This window comes from Sardina pilchardus, chromosome 18 (assembly GCF_963854185.1).
Source record: "Sardina pilchardus chromosome 18, fSarPil1.1, whole genome shotgun sequence".
In the NCBI taxonomy this organism is placed as follows: Eukaryota; Metazoa; Chordata; class Actinopteri; order Clupeiformes; family Clupeidae; genus Sardina; species Sardina pilchardus.
The window spans coordinates 27,642,623-27,651,552 of record NC_085011.1 but is presented as its reverse complement, the minus strand read 5'-3'; positions in this window follow the sequence as shown (position 1 = coordinate 27,651,552).

The following is an 8,930-nucleotide window of genomic DNA, read 5'->3' as shown; positions in this document are numbered from 1 at the left end:
CCTTACCGGATCTGGAATCTTAACTGAATGGCATTATAATTTAATGCAAAGAATGGCCTCATTACGAAATGTGGCAAATGAGGGGGTTTCCAATTAGCCTATTGTTTGTAAAGCATCCTCGCTATTTTCTCGGTGGAGCTCAGTTATGGATGGTAACGCCAGTATGTGAGAGGCTATCAAGTGGCCCGTGATAATCGACGTAGGCCTGATTAATAGGCCACAGTTGAATTTTTTTCTATTCATTTGTGATTAGACAGTTGTCAAATTCGCCTTTTATCTTGGACACAAGTGCTAGTTTGACAGATATTAACAACTGCTTATGATAGCAGGTAACCTTGCAAGTCTGCCAATAACTCTCTTCCTGCAACATACATGTGTGTGTGTGTGTGTGTGTGTGTGTGTGTGTGTGTGTGTGTGTGTGTGTGTGTGTGTGTGTGTGTGTGTGTGTGCATGCGTGCGTGTATGTGTGCGCACACGCGTGCGTGCGTGTCTGGGCTATACTTGCGTCTGCTCGGTGGTGTGTGTGCAAACGTCTGTTTTGATGTTTCTGATTAGCATAACCCTTTTTAGACAGTTTTCTGCCTCTGTACCACAACCGGCGGTCCGGTTTTGATCCCAAATGTTTTGGAGATGACAGTCACTTGAGTGCGGCTGTGCCGTCAGCAGCACAGGCTGCCTGATGCTTGAAATGATATTTACTGCAATTCTCTCCATCTGTTCAGGCCCCAGTCAAAGCCGAGAAGGCCTGCTTCAGCTGTCAATTTAAGTCGCCTCTTGGAAGAGTGAAGGACTTGCAGAGGTCATTCATTGCTCTTGCAGAGTGGAAATCTCATGCACAATAGCAGTAATGTTGCCAGGGCTAGAAACCAATTTGTCACTTAAAGTAGGCTATTCAGATATCTCATAGCTGCAATTAAACGATGTGAAAGATTTATGCACAACAATTAACTTGTTGGTTTATAATGTAGGTGTGTGTTAGGGTATAGCCTACACTAACGATGAGCACATCATATTTAGGCCTGTGATGCTGGTGCATTCTGGTTGTGACAGAAATAGTCATCCCTGTACAAAAAAAAAAAAAAAACTTTGTAGGCCACATGTGATTTTTGCCCTTGCACAGAACCAAATAATTGAAAAAAGGCCCTTCTGACGAATCCAGCTATTCCACATGACTTGTCTTGAATAGCTATCCTGTGTTGCCAGTGAATCACGACATCACAAAAAGGGTAAAACACATCGTAGGCTAATTAAAATATATGATCATGTTGCTTTCTTATTAATAATCTATAATTCATTTTTAAACCCAGATTTTAGCCTGCACGTTAACTTGCCATAAAGTGAGTGATTCCTGTGTAGATGTAGGCTGTCTTGTTGCAGAGGTCGGGCGTTTTGAGTGCGCAGCACAGCGCGGAGCGTGGTAGATTCGCACGGTGGGAAACCCTGGCGTGGCCTTCCACATTCCTTCCTCTTGATGTCACTGTGGAATCCATGTTCAAGCGAGGCGAAGGCACGGCAGAGCACACAGACGGAGGAAACTGGATCCATTGAAATCAGCGCGCCTTGCCCTCCCTCACGCCGGTTTCCAGCAAAGTTTCCAGGCGTGTACTAACGTACGTGAGCCAGGGGAAATGACACGCTGCTCTGGAGCATTTTAGAGGGCATACATGGCTAGCCTATTTATATTCAGAACGACATTATACAGAACATGTTAAAGTAGAACACAGATGACTATTCATTAAAATTGCGTTGATGAATGATTTGTTGAGGGCTAGGTCATTCATATAACTATGTTTAAACTCATAAGAAAAAAACTACTTTTCTATCTTACGCATCCTTATTTTTTTCACATTAATAGAGGGACATGGCAGTGTGATTGCATAAGTACCACCACAAGGCCATGTTTGATCAGATTTGTTGAGATGTCATCGATTTTTACCTGCACACCAAAAGTATTGAGTCTGTGAAGTCTCCCCAGAATCAAGAAAAAAAGCATTAGTTACCACCACAAACCAGAAGAGACTTTATATTTCTGTGTGTAAGACTGAAAGGTTTACAGACCGTAAGATCAGTTGTATTTGGGGAGCCAATTGGGGCACATTTCCAAATAGAGAGAGAGAGTGAGAGAGTGTGTGTGTGTGTGTGCAATACAGGTAACAATCTCTCCATCTTTCTTGGATGTCAATGCACTTCAACACTGTCAAGGGAGCACCCATCTATGGCCCTGGCCGCTCCTCCTGGTCGCTTCTGCCCAACACACAGGCAGTCTGAGCGGGCATCAGCACTGGACGCTCCCCTCTCTCCTCCACTACTCGCTGGAGCCTTGCTAATCTCATCAAAGGGGGTTGGTGTGGGTCCACATCTGTCTAATCCACCGGCATGGCAAACGCCACCCAGAAGGCTGCTGGTTCTGGATGAGACGTGGGCCGGGTGCGGCGGGGATTTGGGCTTGGTTTGGGTCCAGTCCAGGGTGGTGGCTGGAGGCCGCCTCTGTCTGGGCACCCTTGAAGCACTCGCAGCCTCCCAGCTATGCTTATTAGCCTAATTATAGGAGGGGAGGCTCTGCCTGTTAACTGGAGCATACCTCACCTAGACAGACTGCCAGCTTCTTTCGATCTATCTTTCTTTCTTTATTTCCTTCTACTGGGTGCTACACACTGGTTGTTGAGGTTCCCCCTTCACTGTCAAGTTGAATGCACTTTATAAGAGCATTGTGTTGTTGTTCTTGGTTATCCTGCTTCTCTCTCTATCCCCCTCTCTCTCCTTCTCTTACAATCTTATCTATCCCTCTCTCTCTCTCGCCATACAATCTTCCAATCTTATTTTAGAGTTGGTTCCCCTTGAAGAGCTTCTCTTTAACTCATTACTGTCAGGTGTCAGGAACCTTCCACGGTGTTAGAAGTTCTTCTGTGGAACCCTTTTGGAGCCCATCACAATGGAGTTCCTGTGGGAACTTGTAGGGGTTCCTTAGTAGGAACACTGTGGGAACACACTCAAGATGTTAAACGAAGCCCAGAATATCCATTTAACTTGTGTTTTCATGATATGGGTTTCAAACAAAAGCTTTTGTTGTGTCTGCTACAATGTTTGTTTGTCAACTACACTGCACTTAACTTACACTGCAAGGTGCGGAAACCATTTTCACATCAGAGGAGGTGCAGCTCACTGAAGAAGTAGTTATTGTACACTAGAGACCATCACAATTTGTTTATGCTGCCAGGAAGTATCCACCGACTTCAGAGAAGCGCTTTCAGTTCAAGAACGTTCGATGGGGTTTTAAGCCCCCAATGTCATCTTCCAGGCAGTGCTGCCCTTGACTAAAAGGCACCTTATCGTAACCGAAACCCCAACCCTAACCCTAATCTTAACCCAGGCCTAACCCTGTAACGCCTTCCAGGTAATGCTGCCTTGAGGACAACGTTGGGGGCTTCAAACACAAAGAAACTTCAAGAACAGGGCCGGCTGTCTTCCTTACCCAGTTATCAGAAGCCTCCTCCCGACGAGAGCAGTCAACTTGTTTATCTGGAGTGGTGCCTTACTTTCCCCTCCCTCTGGGGACCAGCAACAGCACGCAGCTCAGAGCATCAGGCAGCGCCGCAATTATTACACCGCTCATAACAATTAGCATTTCATTAAGCAGCCAGCCATATGGAGGGATCCGACTGCACCCCGCAAATACACGGCCATGAATTAAGGTTAACAGTCGCTAATGAACAATGTCACCGATACGTCACTCTCGTGTCGAGGGGGGTTGCAAAGGTTGAGCGGCAGTACAACGGCAATAATGGCCATTCTGAGAAATGTTTGCACTGAAGGGACATTGGCTACTCGGCAGAATGTAAGCATTCATGTAGACAGATAGATAGATAGATAGATAGATAGATACTTTATTGATCCCCAAGGGGAAATTCAAGACAGGTTGCTAATCTTCAAAAGTAAACTGTTTTTGCACTGTGCAATGTGTTGCAGTCATATTAGTAGTCAGAGCAACCTGATTCAGAGAGGTATTAGTTGCGCTATTAGTGAAATGAAGACTTCTACATTTACCTCCATTGGTTGAGTGTTCTTACATAGCCTGGCTGACTCCAATTCTCAGTTAAAAAATGGTCTGGACACTGTCTCTTTCAAGAGGTTTCCCCAATACTGTACACGCTGTACACCTTTTGCTTTGTTCAGTCTGTGTTAGTCAAACAAGCACTGAGACGAGACTGAGTGGTTTGTTTTAGTGGAACATTTTTACACATATTTAAAGATGGACACCGCTAAATCTTTTCTGTGTTCTTCTAATGTATACCTTTTTCGATCCTCATTTCAGACATTGAGGTCTATCTGGTCTCTCTCCCCTCTTCACTCTCTGATCTCTTGCAACTTGGCTGTCTTTATGTCCAACGCCGCCAAGCACTCAGGATTGGTCCAGTACCCTTATGAGAAGAACTGCATTTTGAACTTGCATGTCGAGGCTCTGTAGATAGATAGCAGTACTACACAGCAATGACATTGACGGCTTATATTGCTATGTCTTGTAAAACATCATATGGACATGTTAACAAGGTTAAAAAAAGGAGTTTCACTGGAGGGCGTCTCTTTGAGTCAAAATGTCTTATTGATTGCAGCAACTGAAATGAGTCCTCTGGAAAACAAGCATGTCTCCGGAACATTCCTGAGCTCAGTGATGAGCAGGTGACATTCAAAGCTTGATGTACAGTAGCTGATTTCAGGGGCATGCATCCTTATGCTACTGTGTTTCATGTGCAACATGTAAACCGTGGGGATGACTCCGCTATGTCGCCGCTGATAGGCTGATGTGGCAATAACAGCTAATATTGATTGCAACAGCTTTTAGAAACATGTTGAAAAGGGCATTCAAATGTGTATTCCTTCCAGGATATATGTATTATATATGTATATATATTATATATATTATGTATTATTTTATAAAGAAAAGGGACAACAGAATAAAAGTGTTTTTTCAAAGAAAATATTAGAAAAACCGAGCAAACCCAGGGCACCTCCCGTCTCTCCCAGATGGTGCTCTGGCCCTGTCTGTAGTGGACTGCTGGACGAGCACGAGCATCTGAAAAACCCACAAACCCATTTGGGTTGGACTGGAGGGCTGCAGCGGAGAGTTCACTTGTTCACTTGAGTCACACACACACTTACTCTCTCTCACACACACGCACACACACACACGCACGCACGAACACACACACACATACACACACACACACACTCTCTCTCACACACACACGCAAACACACACACACGCACACACACTCTCTCTCACACACACACACACGCACACTCTCTCTCTCACACACACGCACACACACACACGCACACACACACACACACACACACACACACACACACACACACACACACTAACTCAGAGAGTTCACTTGTTTGAGTATGATAGATACTGCTGTCAGCATCTCCCACTGCATGATGAATGGCAGCTCCACAGCAGGGGGCAGATAGGGAGAGGCCACTCTTTTTAGAGAGAGAGAGAGAGAGAGAGAGGGGGGGGAGAGAGAGAAATAGAGAGAGAGAGAGAAAGAGAGAGAGCAGGTAGAGAGAGAGAGAGAGAAATAGAGAGAGAGAGAGAAAGAGAGGGAGCAGGAGAGAGAGAGATAGAGAGGTAAAGGCAGGAGGAGAGAGAGAGAGAGGGTGAAAGAGGCTGGGTGCTGGGACGTGTTTTTTGTGATACCATGCTGCCATGTCTCGCAGTGCTGGACGAGTGAGGGGGGGTCAAAGGTCGTTTCCACGGGAGTGTGGTGATAGGTAGGCGGAGGGCTAGAGGTTAACGGAGGCAGTGAGTGCTCGGTCTGAGTTGAGCCGATGAAGACAGGGGACTCCTGGTGATGAGTATACTGAGTGGGGAAACCTGTGCACTAGACTGGAGAATTCTTGGACCAGGTTGAAGATGTGGGTGTGAGTGGTGTGATGGAGAGGGGAGGTGGTAGAGTAAAAGGTGGTGTGTGTGTGTGTGTGTGTGTATCTGTGTGTGTGTGTGCATGATTAAAACAGGCTAAAAAACATCACACACACACACACACACACACACACACACACACACACACACACATCACTTGAATAATTCATGAGTGATCCTGTTCAGAGTTGGATCGTGCGATTGGGCCCCAGAACAGCTGCCATCTCCCTCTGTGTGCATTTTTTCTTCTTCTTCTTCTTCTTTTTCTTTCTCCTCCTCTTCCTCTTCTTCTCCTTCTTTGCTGAATCCTCTCGAGGTACAGCATCTGTTGGGGAGGAGAGGGGGGTGACCCTCTGGGGGCTGGGCATCGGATGGCGCTGTGTGTTTAACTTGTTCCTCCCCAGATGGCGTGGATCACGTTTTTTTCTCTCTTTTTTTTGGGGGGGGGGGGGGGGGGGCAACACTTTGTTTTTGATTCTTGGTGCAGCTCTACACCTGCCACTCAAGGAGCTCTGAGTATGTGTGTGTGTGTGTGTGTGTGTGTGTGTGTGTGTGTGTGTGTGTGTGTATGTGTGTGTGTGTGTGTGTGTGTGTATAGACAATGGTACAAATACTGGCCATGGCCATGGCATGCAGGCGTATGAATGTCTGGGCATTGGTGACCTTCAAGATGAAGAGTTGAACACTAAAATTTCTTGTACTACGATGTCTTCATTCATTAAGCATTTTGTGTGTGCTGCTGGAATCAAACAGAAGTGAGGATAAGCAGCTGTTGTCTGAATTAGACATCTGGATAGAGACTTAAACATTAAGCTCCTAGTGGTTTGCGAGCTGCCGTAAGAGTTTATAGTGCCATATTGGAACAGCTTTGTTTTAATTGCATTTCAGAGACTGGAGAAAATACATTAGAAAACATTAGAAACGTACGCGACCATTTGCACGTTTATGCACATATCAAAGGATTCAGACCAAGGGCTCTGTCAGGCTCCTTAATACAATGGCAAATGTTGTTTAGTTATTTATTATACACAGGGCATTTGACTATTATTGCTCAGGTCTACACATGCTTCTGAACTATTACACATGCCGTGTGTGTTTGTTTTGCATATACGTACAGTTTATATCCAGAGTAGTTTTCAGCACAGTGCAGATTTGTATTGACAGTGTTGCTGCTCCCTGGGTGGGTGTCTAACCCCATGATGTCTGTGCTGTAGCCACATACTGTAGCCTTAGCAGTTTTGAGTTACTCTGCCCGGTCAGGGCTATTATGCAGAAGTTATTTTATCACAACGGTATCTACAAATATCGTTGTTACATATTTCTCCGGTTCTGAAATTCTAGTTGTTTGGTCATTAGTATACACTGTGCTGTATTGGGGTGTCCAACCTGCACGCTGCTCTTTAAGGGGTATTCACACCAAGATGACTAGAATGAGAACTGTAACCACAACGACCAACCACACTAACCAACAATAAGAAAAGTCTTTCCTTCTGTTAATGAATGTGATGACTAAAATGTGATGGGTTCTGATTGACTGTTAACTTTTCACCGTTCTCAAAATTGCTCTGAAAGTGATCCCAAACTATATTGTTTGGGATATATTGTTATACTATACTTGTGTATGAAGTGAACATATGAGCGTATGAACGTATGAGAGTATGAACGTATGAACCTGTGAGCGTATGAACATACTGTATGAGCGTATGAACCTGTGAGCGTATGAGAGTATGAACATATGAGAGTATGAGTGTATGAGCGAATGAGAGTATGAGTGTGTGAACATATGAGAGTATGAGTGTATGAGCGAATGAGAGTATGAGTGTGTGAACATATGAGAGTATGAGTGTATGAGCGAATGAGAGTATGAGTGTGTGAACATATGAGAGTATGAGTGTATGAGCGAATGAGAGTATGAACATATGGACGTATGAGAGTATTAGCTTATGAACGTATGAGTGTGTGAACATATGAGAGTAAAAGTATGAGTGTATGAACGTATGAGCGTATGAGAGTCTGAGAGTTAGAGCGTATGAACGTATGAGAGTCTGAGAGTTAGAGCGTATGAACGTATGAACGTATGAATGCATGCACATGTGCTGTGTGCACGGAGCGCTTGACTTGAGTCTGGGTGCTGGGCCACCCTTCTAACACAACGCGTCCTCCCGCAAAGACGTGGCTCCAGCCCAGCAGCCCGAGCCCTCCGCATCCCTCCCCCCAGCGGCTGCCCGTCAGTGGGGGATGTTTTTCAAAGCAGGCGGACGAGAGGGGTGGATGGTGGGGGAGGTGGAAATGTGATGGGGGGGGGGGGGGGGGGGGGGGGGCGGACAGATGCAGCAGCAGCTCTCATTCGTAGCTGGAGGAGGAAATGGCTGACTACCTTTTTGGCTTGGAGGCGCCATTAACCAATTTGGCTTCCAGATGTCCGTCAGTGAGCGGCAGCCAGCGCTGCACAGCTCAGAGACGCTTGCCCTGCGACAGACCCCCTACATCTGGGCCACAGAGCCAGAGAGGCGGCCTGTCTCTCTCACACACACACGCACACACACACGCACACGCACACACACACACACACAGAGAGAAAGAGAGAGAGAAACTAGGCCCAATCAGCAGAGATTAGTTTTCATTATGAAGCAAACAAAAGTTACTTTTTTCTCAGTGATGTCATTGGCCTTTACTGAAAACATGTTTATTAATTTAAATGAATTCTTCTAAACAATAGTGTTTATCGTGTAATTTTAAGATCTATATGAAAGTTTTGAAAAACAGTTATTCATAACTAAAACAACTGTTAATTGTAAAACTCAGTACTGAGTTGAAAGAGACAAGCATATTAATGATATTCACACATTTTCCTGTGTGTTCTCTCCAGAAAGAAAGTGCTTTATAGAAGCCTACTAACATTTAACCGTGTGTATTTCGTAATATGTACAGTTATGGATTAACGGATGAGCTCTTTTTCTCAGCGTGTCCTCAGCACAAACTTGTGCGTGTGTGGAAACTC